General features: G+C 41.7%; 1 protein-coding gene across 1 annotated transcript in view; it reads right to left on the bottom strand.

Moving 5' to 3' along the window:
• Nucleotides 1-19531, bottom strand: part of LOC133032552 (uncharacterized) — a 49579-nt gene extending 30048 nt beyond the window's left edge. The window contains exon 1 of the mRNA XM_061106538.1: nucleotides 18413-19531. The gene's annotated coding sequence lies outside the window, so the exon portion shown is untranslated. The remainder of the gene's footprint in view (nucleotides 1-18412) is intronic.

The following is a 19531-nucleotide window of genomic DNA, read 5'->3' as shown; positions in this document are numbered from 1 at the left end:
GCGTCCTCTAGCACTATTTGGTGACTGAGTTATCCTAGTTGTATTCAGAATTTATCAGATGCTTCTCAGTACGTAATATATATATTCTTGGTGGTTGAGAATTTTTTCCAAAAAAAAAAGATACAGTTCAAGAGCAAATATCTTAAATAGTCTAAGATATTTGAGAACCATAACTAATAACTAATAATCAATTAAAATAACTAATAATTAAGATTAATTCAATAAGGGATGCTTCTATTTTATTTTATATTAATTGGGATTATGTATAACTATATATGTAGTGTACCGTTTGTAATTAACTTAACAAACACTAAAAATAGACATTTGTTTTGTTGCATTATTTTGACAAACATTCTTGGGTTTTATGATAGTCTTTTCCTATTTTTTTTTTTTTAATTGGCCCATTTAAACAACTTATTTGTATGGCTAATAATCCCTTGTACTACTTTTCTTCTGAGTACTCGATGTATACATTGTCATGACATATAGTTAATAATAATAATAATAATAATAATATGGAAAGTTACTCTATATACTATTTTTTAATATATATTTTTTTAAATTTACAGTTTAAGTTATTCTAGTAGTTTTTTCGATAGTTTTTATATGGATTGTTATACGGATTTTGATTGCAATTTAGGTTGCTCCGTTAGTTGTTATAGGAGTTTTTATGTGAAATTTTATAAAAATACAAAAAAAAATGCTTTAAAATCACTACAAAAAATTATACTTTTAGTCACAACAAAATTTGTGACTAAAAGTAAAAAAATTGTGACTAATAATAATATATCATTTTTATTTTGTGACTAAAAGGTCCGTGGCTACATGTATTAGTCAAAAAAATTATAATTTGTTGTGACTAAATGTGTTTTTAGTCACAATACTTGTTGTGACTAAAATTAAATTAGTGACAACTTGTAACTAAATGTTATGTTTTAGCCACAAGTAATATTTTGTTGTGAACTAAAGTCATATTTAGTCATAAAAAAATTATGCTGTGACTAAAAAGTTGTCACTAAAAATAACTATTTTTTGTAGCGAATATAAAAATAAAAAAACGCTTAATAAAAATAATAATGTATCATTTGTTTAAGGAAATTCTTTGACAATAATTAATTTCTGTTGTTGATTATACATATGTTGTCAAAGTGTCCAATAATAAAAGAGAAAAGGAAGAAAACTTTAGCTTAGACGAAACAAATTAATTATATATTCTTAAAAATAAAAATAAAAAAAAATCATAAACTTTTTGTCTCTCAAAATTTAGGCAATTAATAATTATTAAGAACCTATTTAATTAGCTATAGTACTTACATGGAGAGATTTAGTTATAACATGCCATCATACTTTATTTATTTGTCCCCATCTTTTTTAGCAAATAGTATAAGATTCTTGACTATGATTGTTAATAATAACTATAATTATTATATATAAATATTGGATGGCAGCTGCATAGCATATATAAGAAACCTTCCTATAATTTTTTTTTTTAAAAAAAAAAAAAATACCAAATTATTTAGCTATAGTACTTCCAATTCCATATGATTGTTAAGCATTAAAAATTGTCTTTTATATGACTAATTAAATTGATATCTCAAATATAAATTTATATATATATTTGTGGTTGAGAGATTTACACACAACATTTGCCAAACATGTAAATTAAACTTTCTTCTTCTTTTTTTTTATACTTTGATCACTTTCTAACTATGTTTATCTGATTGCATAGTGAAAATATAGTTGAGAAAGTAAAATAATGTGAAGTGTACATAATAAAATATATAGTCGTGTAAGGTCTCTATTTCAAGTTTCAATTGGGTCCTTACATCCACGGAATGAATGTCTCTTATACATGAGTACGCCACTCTGGCTGCTTCATGGACTGATGACTGACCCTACAGACCAACACAAGTGTTTCCAGCGTGTTTTGTCCTCACTCACACGCTTCCTGGGAAAACTTCTCAGGAGGTCACCCATCCTAAAATTATTCCAAGTCAAGCACGCTTAATTATGGAGCTCTTTCATGATGGGTTACCGAAAAACAAGATGCACCTTGTTGATATAGGTAGTACCAATCAATCCATTTAAGCCCTCTTCAACTGTGTAGTCCCATACCTACACAGTCTCAGAATCATCCCACTTGACCTTCCCCAGGCGATGTGGGATTGCACAGCTTACCTGGTGTTTCTCCTTACGAATCACAGGACTACTGACTGTCACAATCACCCCCCTTACGGGGTCTCACGTCCTCGTCGACCACACTTCTGGCTGGGTCAAGACTCTGATACCATTTGTAACATCCCTGCTTCAAGCCTCCATTGGGTCCTTACACCCACGGAATGAATGGCTCTTATACACGAGTATGCCACTCTGGCTGCTTCATGGACTAATGACTGATCTTACAGACCTGCACAAGTGTTTCCAGCGTGCTTTGTCCTCACTCACACGCTTCCTGGGAAAACTTCCCAGGAGGTCACACATCCTAAAATTGCTCCAAGTCAAGCACGCTTAACTATAGAGTTCTTTCGTGATGGGCTACCGAAAAATAAGATGCACCTTGTTGATATAAGTAGTACCAATCAATCCATTTAAGCCATCTTCAATTGTGTAGTCCCACACCTACACAGTCTCAGAATCATCCCACTTGACCTTCCCTAAGTGGTGTGGGATTGCACAGCTTACCCGGTATTTCTCCTTACGGATCACGGGACTATTGACTGTCACAAGTCGTATTTCAAAATTAATATTGGTTGTGAGTAGAAAAGCTCATGTATGTTATTTATGATATTAAGTTATGAAAACACATTATTAGTATAAGATTGGAGTTTTTACACTACATATTGAAATTTTTATGTTTTTTATTTTTTTTTTACTATGGGGCAGAATTTTTTAAAAAAAATACTGTATTTTTCTAAAAAAAATACTGTGTAAGTTTTATACTGTGTACTGTGTTAAGTTTTCACGGTTATTTCATAGTTGTTTTTTAGTTGTTCCATTGTTATTTTAATTATTTTGTTTTGTTGTTTTACGGTTGTTTTATAAAAAAGACAGTATTTTTGTAAAAAATTCTACTCCACAATAAAATTATAAATTTTTGCTCAAAATTTAGTATTTTTGTAAAAATTCCTATAAGATTCTCTATAGCTAGTAAATGAATTTATCATCTCATTTATATAAATATAAATGTTAGCAGTATTAGATAATTTTTTTTACAATGAAAGACATAAAATTTACTTGCATTAATGTTAAAAATAGAATAAATAATAGTATAAATACTATTTAAAGTTTTGATTTTGTAACCGGTATAGAGTCGTAGACTCAATAATTTTCTTTCAATGACATAAATATTCAATGCTGATAAAAGTATAATTTTTGTCTAGCTCTATCCATTCGTAAGGACTTAGTTTATAAGTTTATTAAAAGAAAATTTGAAATGATACTAAATGTTATGCAGTAATTATCTCTTAAAAAAAATAATGAAATAATTTACTATTTTATTCGTTATATATAGAAAGGAGGAATTAAATAAAAATGGTTCAGTTAAGTGGCTATACTAAAATATACATAAATCTTTAGAACAGCCATATTCTTTAATTTTAAATTCCTATGCCCTTTTTTTTTTGGTGTGTAATCAAACTCACATTGGCAGAAAGATTATGAGTATTAAAGATGGATACTATCTCTATTGGTACGAGATTTTTTGGCAAGGTGCTCAAAAGTAAAACCGTAAGGACTTAATCTCAAAGCGAACTATCATACTAATAATGTGTATTAAGAGTTAGTCCCACATTGTTAATGTGTGGAAATAAATTGTGATATATAAGATGAATGGGCTACTCCTCCCATTGCCAATTGGTTTTGAGATGGAACCCCATTCTTCTTATCCCCAAATTCTAACATGGTATCGAGCGACTTGTGATCCGTTGTGAGCCCAAATTGCCACCGGTCCAAAAGGCCGTTTGTGATCCGTTGTGAGCCAAAGTGTCGTCGGTCTAAACAGATACTTCCGCTGTCTCCCCTTTAACCTCCATTTGGGACCTTTCGGCTAATGTGCCAGTTTCCAGTGTTGGGTTTGACCTGTTTCAAAAATCCACAATTTTCCCGACGTGTACAGCCACAAATTTCTCGATATTTGGCCTTGTGGGATTCTTTCTGTAAAGACCGCCTATGAATAATACTTTGTATTATTAAATATTTAAGGTTTATGTATTAATAATTATGGAATGCATATTTTGGAAATATATTTTATATATCATATATGTTTTTATGCTATTTTATATTTAATTACCTAATTTCTGTGATTGTGTTCGGAAGCTGTGGAAAGCGACGTTGGGCCTTTAGAGAGTCGCATTTTATATAATTTAGAATTTATTCGGGGTATTTTTGTTAAGTTTTAGCGGTATTGGTATTTCCGGGATTTAGTAAATGACCATTCTACCCTTGTGATGTTTTAATTGTTTTTATTAGTGGAAGGGGCAAGAAGGTCTTTTTACAAGACTTCTTTTGTCTTTTCCTAGTTAATTTATTGGCTGAGTATAAGTTTGTTAATTTTAAAAAAAAAAAAAAAAGAGAAAAGAAAAGGGTAGGCTTTACCCATTGAAGAAGGAAACCTTAGGGGAAAGTATCATTCCCTTTCTCTCTTTGTCGTGCACCCTAAAGAACCAGCAAGAAGGAGTGTTTGCTGCTGGAATTTAGAGTTTGTAACCTGAAAAAGAAGATTCAACTTAAGGTAAAGATTCTTAGCTATCCTTTTCTTTATTTTAGTAAGTATAGGTTAGGTTTTACTTGTGAATTTAGGTTCTAGGTGGCTGTGTGGATTGAAATTGTTGTCGAGCAAATTTCGCAACACCAAAAAGTATAATTTAACTGATAAAAAAGAGAATTATTTGAGAGATGACAAATGCGAGTATTCAACCTGGAATGGCGAGAATAAACAACAAGGCTGGAAAAATAAACAAGACGGTGAATTATAGTGGTTCAGTCAGATTTTGTTCTGCTTAGTCCACTGTAGCAAAGGATTCGTAGGTCCATTTTCATGGTGGATCACCCCTTTATATACAAAGCGGGTGCCCAATCGGTTACATGAGGATCACATTTATTGTTAATCCATTATTTACACATTGAATTGCAATGACTAAACTCAAACAACGTTAACATTAATAATTGTATGACAGTTACTGAATTCATCAACGTATGCGTCTTTCGCATCTGCGAGTTGACCGTTCATGTTCCGTCTGTTGAGCTCGTAGGGTCGCACATACGTTTGGAACGTCTGCGTCCTTAGGTAATCGCCCGTTGTAGACGTCGCATGTTGAAGCTGGTAACATCTGGACATGCGAACTTATATTGGTCTGTTAGGGCTGTTGGGTCGCTGGGACCAAAACTGCATCATAGGGCATTGGTCTCTATCCTCGTCGCGGAGGTATAGAGGGGGACACTCGCACATGTTCTGACATATGCGAGTTGGATCTACCCTGCATGATGAGAATTATGGTTATGCGGTGTGACTTAAGTCGTACCTACAGTATCTCGCTATTTTTAGCCTGCGCGAGGTCTAAACTTCGAGAAATCTCTCACGGACATTCAGCCTTCATTGGAAATCTGAATACACGTGTCCTTTAAAGAGGAGTCTGGTCTCGAGTTTCTAGGTGAGAGAAATCTCACTATAACACATGCCCCTAGTTTCGCGACGTGACTAGAGCGGTCACTGAGGGAAACTATTGCTCGAGAGACAGGTGAAAGGTTGTCACGAGGCGGTGACCTTTTGGTTGTCCCATCGAGGGTTTCGAAAAATGACGGCTGTAATAATTAATTTTCATTATCTCTAGGATGCCACGTCATAAAACCCTTCGGTTTTCGTGTAGGCGTGGCCATAATTGGCCGTTAGATTGGGCGACCTTAGGCATTCTGACTGCCACGTGTCACGATCCCAATTAATAAGGGATATGGGTATTTAAACGTTTTGATACGAATCAAATTTCCCCATTTTCCCTCTTTTCTCTTAACTTCCCTCTAGTTCATACACTTCAGAAAAAATTCATCTCCATATTTCTGCCAGTTCCCACAACATTTCCAATCTCAGACGTGATCGAGAGCAGTTTGCAGGAATCAGAACTAAAGGTTAGTTCTCTGCATTTTTCGCTTTTGTTTTTAGAGAAATTGCGTTTTTACTCTCTGGGTTTGGATGTTTTTGAAAACTTTTTAGGAGTGTATGCTAGTGGGTATTTATGTGTTTTGGGTCAATGAAACTGGGTAATATTCATAGTGTAGGGCCTGTAAATTGACATAACCGCATACAATTCATAGGCACTGATTCACGTCTCGAATGCTCGCGGACATTCGGATGAACAATTTGAATGTTCGCGGGTGTTCGGTTGAACAATTTGAATAATCGCATGCTTCCAAAACTTATTTCCGCTTAACTATTAGCTAGATCTTTTAGGATCTTTACATGTCGCGGGCTGAGTGGTGAGAGTATTAATTGCCATTCCAAATGGTGGGTGTGTCACAGTATTCTAATGGCTATATATGCGATTATATGTCCCTTGAGATACTGAGATACATCCAGCCATTTGTTGACGTGCGTTAATACTCGAATGACCGTACTCTTTGGTTGGTAGGTAGTCTCGAAACGGTGGGTGTCTCCCACTAACTTCAGGGTTATGCTCGAAAAATGCATACCTCTTGAGTCACTGGGATACGCCCAGCCGTTTCTGGAGGTATACCGCACAACCGAGGATGCGTGAATTACTCGCCCAAAGATAGTTATATTTCTTCTCGCATGCTGATAGGAGGGTCAGTTTTTGCACAGAACTTGACCTTTCTGTCGAATGCGACTTTTATAATCTACTGCGGGTGAGATCACTTACCTTTATTTTTTCACACATCCATCACGCTGAAAAGATCTTCTATCTTTCAGATGAGCGATCTATCGGATAGCCAGCAGCTCGGCTCAGGAGGTCGCGCCTTTGACGGGGAGTCGTCACAAGAGAGAGACAGTTTTCTCCCTACGGACATCTCCGAAATGGAGGCTGCGGAGATAGAGTTAGGTCCGATGTCTTCTGTAGACATCGAGAGGAAGGTACAGGAGCTCGCTGAACCTGGGACAATCGATATCCGAGATAGCGAATCCACAGTGTCAGCACGCGACTACCTCATTCATACGAGACATGCTCCCGACATCGAGGTCGAGGAGGTGGAGGAGGAATGGACTACTCCGGTCCGTGAGTCAGGTGGGGAAGAAGAGGAAGCGGAAGGGAGCGGGACGGATTCGGTCGACGACTCCCAATTGAACGAACCTTTCTCATGCGAAGACCTAGTCTCGAGGGTCGCCAAATCTGACTTCACTACCTTCGTGAGGTTGAATTTGTTGCGACTCGCGTTTCAACGTCCCAAACCATCTCAGAGAGCGCATCTTCCGTTCACCAACCCTGCGATCATCCCTACAGAGGACGTGGTCATCTCAATACCCATTCTTCGATGTGGTGTATCGGTCCCGTTTCATCCTTTCGTCGCAGCCATTCTCAGGCGTTATGACGTATCGCCCTTTCAGCTAACACCCAACAGTTATCGCACTGTTCTAGCTTTCTATGCGATGTACATGGAGTACGCCCATAGGGCTCCGTCAGTAGAGGAGTTTAGTTACTTCTATGACATAAAGAGCGTGGGTCTTCATAACGGCTTCTATTGCTTTAGTAAATGGGCGACTTCTGAAATAAACGGTGTTGAGGGGATGGTCTCGAACATGGGCGACTGGAAGTCGAAATGGTTTTATGTTTTTAAGGTTCCTGGGATCAGGACCGACTTTAATCGCAGACCCAGTATGTCGCGTATTTGTTGACTTAGATAAAATTAGTTACTTTGTTTTTCGAGATCTTTTGCTAACTCGCTTTTTGTTGTCATCGCAGATAGACCAGCTCGACCAACTCTTGACGCGAATAAGAAGGGGGTAGCTGAAATTCTCGGGAGTCTTCCGGTACAAGATCGCGACTGGCGATTACTTTGCACGACTGCGAAATTGCGAGAACACCAGCTGATCCCTGAGAACGCGAGTCTTCAACGGGAGCTAGTATATAAAGAACCATCTGAGAAACAGCAAGAGCGGATAGATAAACGTCTCTCTAAGCAAACTCCTCGGCAATCTTCAGGTAACTCGTCCTTTTGCTATAAATTGACGTGTAGGGTTGTGATTTTTACTTATCTGTCCTTTATGCTTGTAGACATGACTTTTTTGAAGTCTGCCCCTGTCCTGAAGATCAAGCAAAAGGGCGGAACACCGGCGACTTCGCCGGTCGTTGCCCAGAAGAGGAAGAGCGATGTGATGACTTCGCTTGCTGCAGACTCCTCCAAGAAGTTGGCCAAGACTACTCAGGATAAGGGGAAGAAAGTCGTCATCGACTCTCCAGTTCGTGCTCGCGACTTCCTGGCCATGCAGGAAAAATTACTGACTGAGATTCCTTACGAGGATCTCGTTACTCGATCTACCGAACTGGCCGTGCAATCCATGGCTTTGTTCATGAAAGCCGCGACTACTCCTTCGAAGGAAACTGATTCGCTGAAGAGGCAGAACGCCCATTTTCAAGAAAACATAAAGAAGCTGAAGCAGGAGGTGGCGAGGATGGAGGAGCTCAACAAGGCCAAGGAGAAGGAGCTCGAGGAAGTCAGCAGGGCAAAAGAACAGGTGGAGCTCGAGCTCAAGAAGTCGCAGACAACGATCGTTGAGATGACTCGCGACTTGGAGGCTGAGAAAGAGAGTGGGAAGAAACAGTACGATCAGGCTGTGTCTGATTACATTTATACCACTCTCTCCAAAGTCCCTGACTTCGACTTCTCGCTGCTTGGAGCTGAAGCTGCTGAAATGGCTGAAGCCTTTCGCGCCATGTCTCCTACCCAGACTCAAGGTGGGGGAGGCAACCTTCCGGACGAAATCGAAGGAGTACAGGCTGAAGAGGTCGAGAATGAGGTCGTCAGCAAGATCGCGGACGAGGCTGCTCCTGATGAGACTACTCCCGTTGCTCCAGACGCTTGATTATTTTCTATCTTATGTTGTTGTTTAATTTCACTCTCACTTTTTTTTTTATATATGCGGTACACGGGTACTCGCACTTCTGTACTTAAAGAAATTTATCTTACTTTTTGGACAAATTTCTATCCTCGCGGGGATAGCTTACATTTTAATATTTACGCAGTACACGGGTACTTGCGATTTTATATATTTTTAACTTTGATCACAGCTTGGTGTAATCGTAATTTCATATATATATATGCGATTTTAACTACAGCTTGGTGTAATCGCAATTTCATATATATATATATGCGACTTTAAATACAGCTTGGTGTAATAAAGTAGGAAAAACTTTTGAAGTTGGTAAATTAAATTGCTCGAAAAACTTAATAAGTAATTTTATTCAAGCAATCAGTAATACATGCGGGTACATATGCCCCTATACTTAGGAATTATTTTGAACAAAAAATATCTAAGTATAAGTACTCGAATTAACATAACCGAATAACGCAAATATTACTGATAATAAAATTTCAAGCTCTCGCTATTCCATGCTCGTGGAATCGCGGTTCCATCGAGTGTTGCGAGTCGATAAGTGGCATCACCAATTTGATCTGCGATTATGTATGGTCCTTCCCAATTGTCTCCAAAGACTCCATGAGATGGGACTTTGGTGTTTGGCATTACCTTTCTAAGGACCAAGTCTCCTACTCGCAGAGGTTTTATCTTAACTTTCGAGTTAAAGTACCTTGCTGTTCGTTGTTGATAAGCCGCGTTTTGCAGTTGCGCTTTATCACGCTTTTCTTCTAAAAGATCAAGGCAAAACAACTGATTCTTGTTGTTCTGCGAGATATCGAAATCATCTCTGCGCAAGGATCCTGCCCCAACTTCTACCGGCAACATGGCCTCGCACCCGTAAGAAAGTGAGAAGGGTGTTTCGCCAGTTGTAGATCGAGGGGTTGTATTGTAAGACCATAGGACTTGCGGTAATTCATCTGGCCATGCCCCTTTGCGATCTTCTAATTTTCCCTTTATGGTGTGCTTAATTATTTTGTTGACTGCTTCAGTCTGTCCATTACTCTGCGGGTAAGCGACTGCGGAAAAGGCTTTTTTAATTCCTAAATCATCGCATAGCTGTCGCATTTCTTTACAGTCAAACTGTTTTCCATTATCCGAAATGAGTTTGTGCGGAATACCAAAACGACAAATGATGGAAGTGTAGACGAACTCGCGTAACTTCGTCGCAGTGATGGTTGCGAGTGCTTTCGCTTCAGCCCACTTCGTGAAGTAGTCAACCGCGACTACATCATATTTGACTCCGCCTTTTCCCTTGGGTAACTCACCGATTAAATCAATTCCCCATATTGCAAAGGGCCAGGGACTCGTGATAGAATGGAGGTTACTCGGGGGTTGGTGTGTATAAGTGGCTATTCGCTGGCATCTATCACACTTTTTTGCAAATGCGAGGGCATCGTGTCGTAATGTTGGCCAGTAATATCCTTGCCGCATAATTTTTAAGGCAAGGGAATTACCTCCAGTATGATTTCCACAAATTCCTTCATGCACTTCGCGCAGTATGTAATCGCAACCTTCTCCACCGATACATCTGAGAAGTGGTTGACTAAAACTTCGGCGATACAAACTCTGGTCATATATCACATAACGGGCTGCTCGTTGTCGCAATTTCCTTGCTTCTATTTTATCGTCAGGTAGGAGCCCCTTGTCAAGGTACGTGAGGATAGGAGTCATCCAGGTAATCTCCTGAACGTCATCGATCTCCATGATTGTTTCTCGATCTATGGTTGGATGAGACAATACGTCTACCGGAATTACATCGAGTAATTCGGCTTCTCTAGTGGAGGCCAGTCGGGCCAATGCGTCTGCATGGGCATTTTGAGTACGCGGTACTCGAGACACAACTACATGTTTGAACTTCTGCATGATTTCACGAACGATGGCTAAGTATTTAACCAATCTTCCGCCTCTCGCTAGGTATTCTCCACTCACTTGACATACCACGATTTGAGAGTCGCTAAATGCTTGTAGGTATTCGACTTTCATCTCGAGAGCCAATTTCAGTCCTGCGATTAAAGCCTCATACTCGGCTTCATTGTTAGATGCAGAGAATTCAAAACGTAGAGCAGCGTGTACCTTGAAATTATTGGGACTGATTAACAAGATCCCGCTGCCAGAACCTTCATTATTTGAGGCTCCATCGACATACAATGTCCATACCTCTTTTCCCATCATGGCGATGTCATTTCCACCCTCTACAACCGCCACCTCTGTGCTTGGGAACTCAAGTATAAAATCTGCCAGAGCTTGCCCCTTGATCGCAGTTCTTGGTTTATACTTGATGTCGAACTGACTCAACTCCATCGCCCACTTTAACAATCTCCCCGATGTCTCTGGCTTAGCCAAAACCTGTCTCAAGGGGAAGTTTGTCAAAACTTCAATGCTGTGAGCCTGGAAATAAGGTCGCAATTTTCTTGAGGATATTATCAAGGCGAAAGCCAGTTTCTCCATTTGAGGGTAACGCGTCTCGGCGTCCAATAATCGCTTACTGACGTAGTACACCGGGTGTTGACGTCCTTGGTCTTCGCGGACAAGTACTGAACTGATCGCATACTCGGAGACGGCTAAATAAATAGACAAAACCTCTCCGGGCAACGGCTTTGACAGAATTGGAGGTTGCCCCAGATGCGTTTTTAACGCTTGAAAAGCCTGCTCGCATTTCTTATCCCATTGAAACCTCTTGTTACCTTTCAAAATCTGAAAAAACTCTTTACACTTGTCAGAGGATCTGGATATGAAGCGGTTTAAAGCCGCGACTTTGCCTGTGAGGCTCTGAACCTCCTTTGGCTTAGTCGGTGACGGCATTTCTACCAACGCTCTAATCTTCGCAGGATTGGCTTCTATTCCTCGCTGATTTACCATAAAACCAAGGAATTTTCCGGAACCCACTCCAAAGACGCATTTTAAGGGGTTTAGACGCATCTTATATCGTCGCAATATGTCGAACATGGCCTGTAAGTGCGTAATATGATCCTCCGCATGTTGCGATTTTACGAGCATATCGTCAACATATACCTCCATTGTCTTTCCAATGAGATCTGCGAACATCATATTCACTAGCCTTTGATAAGTCGCACCTGCGTTTATTAAACCAAAAGGCATTACCTTGTAACAGTATAATCCTCGATCAGTAATGAACGAGGTATGTTCTTGGTCTGGTTCGTACATCGGGATTTGATTGTATCCCGAGTATGCATCCATGAAGCTTAAAAGTGCGTGACCTGCAGTGGCATCGACAAGCTGGTCAATGCTAGGAAGAGGAAAGCTGTCTTTGGGACAGGCTTTGTTCAAATCTGTAAAGTCAACGCATGTACGCCATGAGCCATTGGGCTTTGGCACGAGTACTGGATTAGCTAACCAGTCGGGGTAAAATGACTCCCGTATAAAGCCGCAGGCAAGGAGGCGGTCAACTTCCTCTTTCAGCGCTTGGTACCTCGCGGGGTCCATTTTGCGGCGCTATTGTCGGACACCTCGCACTTCTGGGTCAATGTTCAAGCGATGACACATGACCTGTGGAGATATCCCGACCATATCTGAATGTTTCCAGGCAAAAATGTTAAGATTTTGTTTTAGAAAAGTCGTCAAGCGTTCTCGCAATTGTATACTTAATCTAGAACCAATCTTTAAAACCTTATTATTATCCATAGGATCTATAGGTACCTCGATTGTGTCTTCCGCGGCTTGGGCTGCGGCGGTGTGATCAAGGACTCTTGGGTCCAAGTCTGGGTTGTCCACGTGCGGTACTTCCTCGATCCTGAGGATCTCCTGGCGAGGTGGTGGTAAGGTGAATAACATTAACTGTCCTCTTTTCTGCGAGCTTGACAGCTGCATTGTAACATTCTCGAGAGTCAGATTGGACTCCCCTCACTGATCCTACTCCAGAGGGAGTGGGGAACTTCATTGTTAGATGATAGATCGAAGTTATGATCTTCATCTCCTTCAGAATTGGCCGTCCAATTACGGCGTTATACGCTGAGTATTGATCAATTACTGCGAAGTCGGCCATCGACTTGGCAGTTATTGGGGCAGTTCCCAAAGTGATTGGGAGTTTGATCATTCCTTTGATAGCTATGACATCTCCCGAGAAGCCATAGATGCTCGATGTCATTGGCCGCAAATTTTTTTCTTGTAACCCCATTTGCTTGAAGGCTTGGAAGTTCAGTAAATTCACCGAACTTCAATTGTCGACCAATATGCGATGGACGTTGTCTCCACCTATATTGGCGACTATCACGAGTGCGTCAGAATGCGGGTGGTGGACCCATCTCGCATCGCTCTCCATAAAGACAATGTCCTCGCATTCTTTCTTGAAGAGCTTCTCCGGCCGTTCACCAAGATTGTTTACATTGGTTAACGGCCTCTCCTTAGCTTCTCTAGCATACCTTTCTTGTGACTTGCGAGAGTCGCCTGCGATATGCGGTCCTCCTATTATGGTTAAAATGTTGCGAGGCGTTCTCGAGCCACTCGCGTTCTGACCATCTTCTTTGCCATCCGCTTGGGGATGTCTTTCCTCATTTCTCTTATATTTGTCGAACTTTCCCCTTCTGATCAATTCTTCAATCTCGTCCTGCAAGACCCAACACTCAAGGGTAGTGTGACCGATGTCTTTGTGGTACTTACAGAACTTTGTGGGATCTCTTCGGTCGCAATTCCCCCTGATGGGGGGCGGCTTCTTGAAGACGCTGTTCCTTTCCTCAATCGCATAGATATGGTCTCGAGGTACGGCAAGTTCGGTATAATTAACGAAGCGAGGTCCTCCTTTTCTTTTGGGCGAGGACTCCTTTTTTGGAGGTGACTTAGCCAACTTCGGGCTCCGCGGTTTGCGTGGACTGCGTCTTCTGGGGCTTCGGCCCCTGGAATTCTTTCCTCGCGGACTGCGGGACCGCGACCGCGGTATGGGTGATCGCCGTTTGTTCTTGCCCTTCTCCAATTCCGCCAAGGAGTTCTCGATTCTCTTATGAGGTTCGGCCATGGCGAAGAATTCTACCAAGGATTCTGGCCTTCGGGCCTGTAGCTCTTTCCAGAAGTCGGTTCTTGGCAAGATACCTGTTATTAACATGCAAACAAGCGAAGACTCGGGGGCCTTCTCAACTTTTGTTACTTCGGCGTTAAAACGCTTGAAATAATTCTGTAGAGACTCACCAGGTTCTTGCTTGATGTTCGCCAAAGTCGTATAGGGTGGCCTATACGTCATCGTGGCCTGGAAATGTGTGAGAAACAAATCGACGAAGTTCTCCCATGTCGATATCGATGCCTCTGGTAATTGGGTGAACCAATCATGGGCATTCTCCTCGAGTGTGGCCGCGAGAATGCGACACTTCGCAAGTTGCGGTACCTGGTCCACTTCCATTATGGTGTTAAACTTTTCTAGGTAATCTAACGGGTTAGAAGTACCTTTATATTTGAGGGATTCGGATAAACGAAACCCCTTTGGAAGTTGGGCCTGTCGCACTTCTGCGGTAAAAGGCGAGGTGCCGTGCAGCTTGTATATGGGCTTACGTTGCTGCTCGAGCATCTTCAAGGCTTGCAGAAGCATACTTTGATCGATTCCTCCTGTCGCAGGAGGTGGAGTTGCTACAACAGCGGGGCTCGCAGCCACTGCAGCGAGGTTCGAGGGGATATTGATCCCAGTAGTCGCGATCGGCGCGATAGGCGGGTTGTTAACTGTATTGACACCCTGATCGCCTGTATGGGGATCATGGAGCGTTTACGTGTTATGCGGGCCGCGGGAGCGCGCCCTAAAGACTGCGTTGAGATGATCACGCAGATCACCTCGGTGTACACGATAGTGTCCTCCTTGCTGTGTCTGCACAGAACCAGACCTCGTATACCTGCTCGGAGTACGGCCAGGCGAGGATGAGGAGGCTGACTCTGTGTCGTTATCTCGAGGTGGACGACTGCGAGGGTTGCGGCGCTCAGGATCCTCGTCGATTTGTGCGCTCTGGTTAGGCAACCTTGCAGATTGGTCTCTTGACGTCGGGTGATTCAAGTCCAAGATTTCAGGATAAGTTCTTCGTTCCCTGCGTGAACGGTTAGTTTGACGTCGGGAAACTGTTACCTGAGGGTTTTCGTTACGAATGGCAGGGACCCGAGGAGGGCGTCGAGCTCGGCTCTGTCCATCTACCTCGGCTTGTAGTGCTCGCAGCTAATCCTGGATTGCAGCGTATTGATCAGTCGTGAGCTGGACTACTCCTTCGGACACGACCGCCGGGGTGACAGGGGGAAAGTGCATGGTTGCTGGTGGTGTGGACGTGCCTCCGACTTGAGGACCAGTTGTTTCTGGAAATAGGTTGAGTGGTCTGATGTTGCTCCTCCCTACCCCGCCGTTGATGACGTCTACAGGTGGCACTCCGGCTCCAGGCAATGGTACGCTCATCATTCCAATATTGATGGATTCATTGTTAGCCCCGTTAGCGTGATTTCCAGCCATGATGAGTGGTGTTCTTAGAAGTGAATAGAATCTTACAGTCGAATTTCCCACAGACGGCGCCAAATGTTGTCGAGCAAATTTCGCAACACCAAAAAGTATAATTTAACTGATAAAAAAGAGAATTATTTGAGAGATGACAAATGCGAGTATTCAACTTGGAATGGCGAGAATAAACAACAAGGCTGGAAAAATAAACAAGACGGTGAATTATAGTGGTTCAGTCAGATTTTGTTCTGCTTAGTCCACTGTAGCAAAGGATTCGTAGGTCCATTTTCATGGTGGATCACCCCTTTATATACAAAGCGGGTGCCCAATCGGTTACATGAGGATCACATTTATTGTTAATCCATTATTTACACATTGAATTGCAATGACTAAACTCAAACAACGTTAACATTAATAAATGTATGACAGTTACTGAATTCATCAACGTATGCGTCTTTCGCATCTGCGAGTTGACCGTTCATGTTCCGTCTGTTGAGCTCGTAGGGTCGCACATACGTTTGGAATGTCTGCGTCCTTAGGTAATCGCCCGTTGTAGACGTCGCATGTTGAAGCTGGTAACATCTGGACATGCGAACTTATATTGGTCTGTTAGGGCTGTTGGGTCGCTGGGACCAAAACTGCATCATAGGGCATTGGTCTCTATACTCGTCGCGGAGGTATAGAGGGGGACACTCGCACATGTTCTGACATATGCGAGTTGGATCTACCCTGCATGATGAGAATTATGGTTATGCGGTGTGACTTAAGTCATACCTACAGTATCTCGCTATTTTTAGCCTGCGCGAGGTCTAAACTTCGAGAAATCTCTCACGGACATTCAGCCTTCATTGGAAATCTGAATACACGTGTCCTTTAAAGAGGAGTCTGGTCTCGAGTTTCTAGGTGAGAGAAATCTCACTATAACAGAAATGGTATAATTTGGTATTCTGGAAATGGTTTTAGGTTGTTTAAGCTTATTTGAATTGAAATTGAAGGTTAATTTGAGGTTTGAGCAAAGTTAGAGTTTGTGAACTCAAACTTAGCTCTCTAATGGTGGATTGAAAATCTGTGTGAATTGCTGAGTTTTATTGTTTGGGATTGATCTATTATGATGTTTACAGGTGTTCTGGAAGTTATTGTGAAGTTTGGGGTTAATTTGATTTAAGGGGAAGAATTTTTGGGTTCCCAGCTCAGAACCGGAATTCCGGTTCCTGGGACCCTGTTGCAACCGGTCGACCGGTTGGTCCCAGGAACCGGACTTCCGGTTGGGAACCGGCCTGCCGGTTGGGGCTTTTTCCCGAGCCCTAGTTTTTCCCGTTTTTAAGTAATTTAGGGTAGTGACATCCTTTTTATCGATAGGGTTAAGCTTAGTTTGTATTTTAAATCCCCGATAAGTGTTTTAGCGAGTCTCTCATCGGTTTTGAACATTATGGTTTAGGGCCCTGTTAAACGTCGAGCTGCACTTCCACTCAGGCTGACCGGCACACTTGAGCACGGAACGAGGTAAGATAGCGTAAGAATATATATATGAATGTATATGCTTGTTTTGAATGTTAATGTGGTTACGGTGTTACCAACACGAGTACCCTGGGTACGTCGTGTTCGTGGTACAACACTCAGTATTTCTGGGAGTACAATTAGGGCTCTACCAACACAAGTACAGAGTTGGTACTTTAGTGCATTTGGTATAGCAGTCGTACTACCCTTAAGAACGTTCTTAATCATTTGGTGAGCTTCGTTGTTAAGCTCAGGGCAGCTTAATCATTAAGCTGGCAGCGTGTTACTTTTATATATTTCTTGCATATCTTACTGAGTCTGTTGACTCATCAGTTTGCTACCTTGTGTAGGTAAAGGAAAAGCAAAGCTGGAGGAACAGTGAGGTGGAACTCGGCATGATTGTACATATCGCGGCAGTGCAACCTGGAGGGTTTCGGTTTATTAGTATTTTGGAGTCTGTATTTTGAGGATGCTTGTCCGCTAAATTTTAAAAAAAAAAATATGTATATGTACATATTAGTAAAATACTTTTAACTAGTATTTTGATACTCGGGATCCCGATCCATATAATTATTAATATATAAATTATTAAAATTAGACTTCAAATTTTATTATTATAAGATTCGGGTGTTACAGTTTGGTATCAGAGCCACTGGGTTGTCCACTGAAGACCGTCAAGATATGTACAATCAAGGCCAGTGTCGAGTTCAACTCACGGTTCCGTAAGCTTTATTTCTTTTCGCAAACTGTTTTAGGATATGTTGTGTTATATATATGATTAATGGAGATGTTTTAAATCCTAATTGCGGTCTTGAAAATATTTTGACCACTGTCTGACCTACGTGCCTTGTGGGTTCGCAGGCTAAGTCCTAATTAATGGACGACCAGCGAAACGTTAGAAGGCAGGGTGAATTGGTTGAGACCGGAGGTGGTCGGGGTGGTAGAAATCCCCAAAACCCCCGAGGACGCGGTAGAGGCCGCAGTCGAGTTCCGAGAGGTGGACAGGAGAATCCACCTCAGGCCCCTGTTGATTGGGAACAAAGGTTTGCTGAGATGCAAACTAGAATTGAGCAACAAGAAAAAGAGATTCGACGACTCAGGCAACGGGATGCCCCTGTTGAGCCTCCCCTGCAACCGTCTGTTGCAGTTCCTGCAGCCCCTGTGGTGCCAGCTGAGCAAAATATTGCTGGTAACCGCATGGAGCCTTTATATGAAAGGTTCAGAAAGCAAGCGCCTCCAGTATTTCTGGGAGGCCCTGATGTTTTAAAAGCTGAGCAGTGGTTGACCGTTATTGAGAAAATATTGAACTTTATGGGAGTAGCTGGAAATGATAGGGTGGCATGTGCCACGTTCCAATTTCAGGAGGATGCCCTGATTTGGTGGGAAATGGTATCCCTCACTAGAGATGTGGCTAGAATGACCTGGGAAGAGTTCCGGGAATTGTTCAACGCCAAATATTACAATGAGGCGGTCCGCAGTGCAAAGCGGAAGGAATTTGTTGAGTTGGTACAAGGCGAGGGTATGACAGTGACTGAATATACAACCAAGTTTGATCGCTTGGCCAAGTTAGCCTCCGGAATTGTACCAACAGACTTCAGCAAGAAAGAAAAGTATTTGGCTGGACTAAATGCCAAAATCAGACATGACCTGGTTATTACAACAGATGATACCACAACTTATGCAGAAATGGTTGATAAGGCTCTTCGAGCTGAAGGAGCAGTTAAATTTTTGCAAGAAACCCGAGAGTCTTCTGGTGTCGGTGGGATCACTACTCTTCCTATGTCGGGTCCTGAGAAAGAGAGTGGGGGTTCTACCTTTGAACAGAAGAAAAGAACTTTTCCATCTTCGGGAAGTTCAGGGCAAGGAAAAAGGTTTCGAGGAAACCAGAATAGAGGAGGACGTCAGACTTATTCTTATCCTGAGTGCCCGCGTTGTAAGAAGCATCATCCCGGGGTTTGTAACCGGAGAGCCTGTTTTCAGTGTGGCTCGGTGGGACATCTCAGGAAAGACTGTCCTCAGTTGAAGAAAGAGGAACCGAAGCCCGAGGTCAAACCTGTATCTGCACCTGCTCGTGTTTTTGCAATAACTCAGGCTGATGCTGATGCCAGTCCTTCAGTAGTTACAGGTCAGCTTCTAATCAATGGTTTTGCCTATACTGTTTTATTTGATTCGGGTGCTACTCGGTCTTATGTGTCATCAAGACTTCTTGATCAGTTTGATAGGCCTAGTGATATTCTCGAGACGGGGTTTGGAACCCTGTTGCCTAATGGAGAATTAATTATTTCAAGAAAGTGGATTAGATCTGTAGTAATTAGAATTGAAGATAGAGAATTAAATGCTGATCTCGTGGAGTTACCATTGGCCGAATTCGATATTATACTTGGTATGGACTTTTTGTCCAAATACTCTGCTAGTATTGATTGTAAACGGAAAATGGTAACGTTTGAGCCGGAAAATGAGGAACCTTTTGTTTTTGTTGGTTCGGTCCAAGGTTCTCGTGTCCCAAGAATCTCAGCGTTGAAAGCTAGGGATTTATTACG

Source organism: Cannabis sativa, chromosome X (genome assembly GCF_029168945.1).
Source record: "Cannabis sativa cultivar Pink pepper isolate KNU-18-1 chromosome X, ASM2916894v1, whole genome shotgun sequence".
Lineage (NCBI taxonomy): Eukaryota > Viridiplantae > Streptophyta > Magnoliopsida > Rosales > Cannabaceae > Cannabis > Cannabis sativa.
This window is presented reverse-complemented; position numbering and strand designations above follow the sequence as displayed.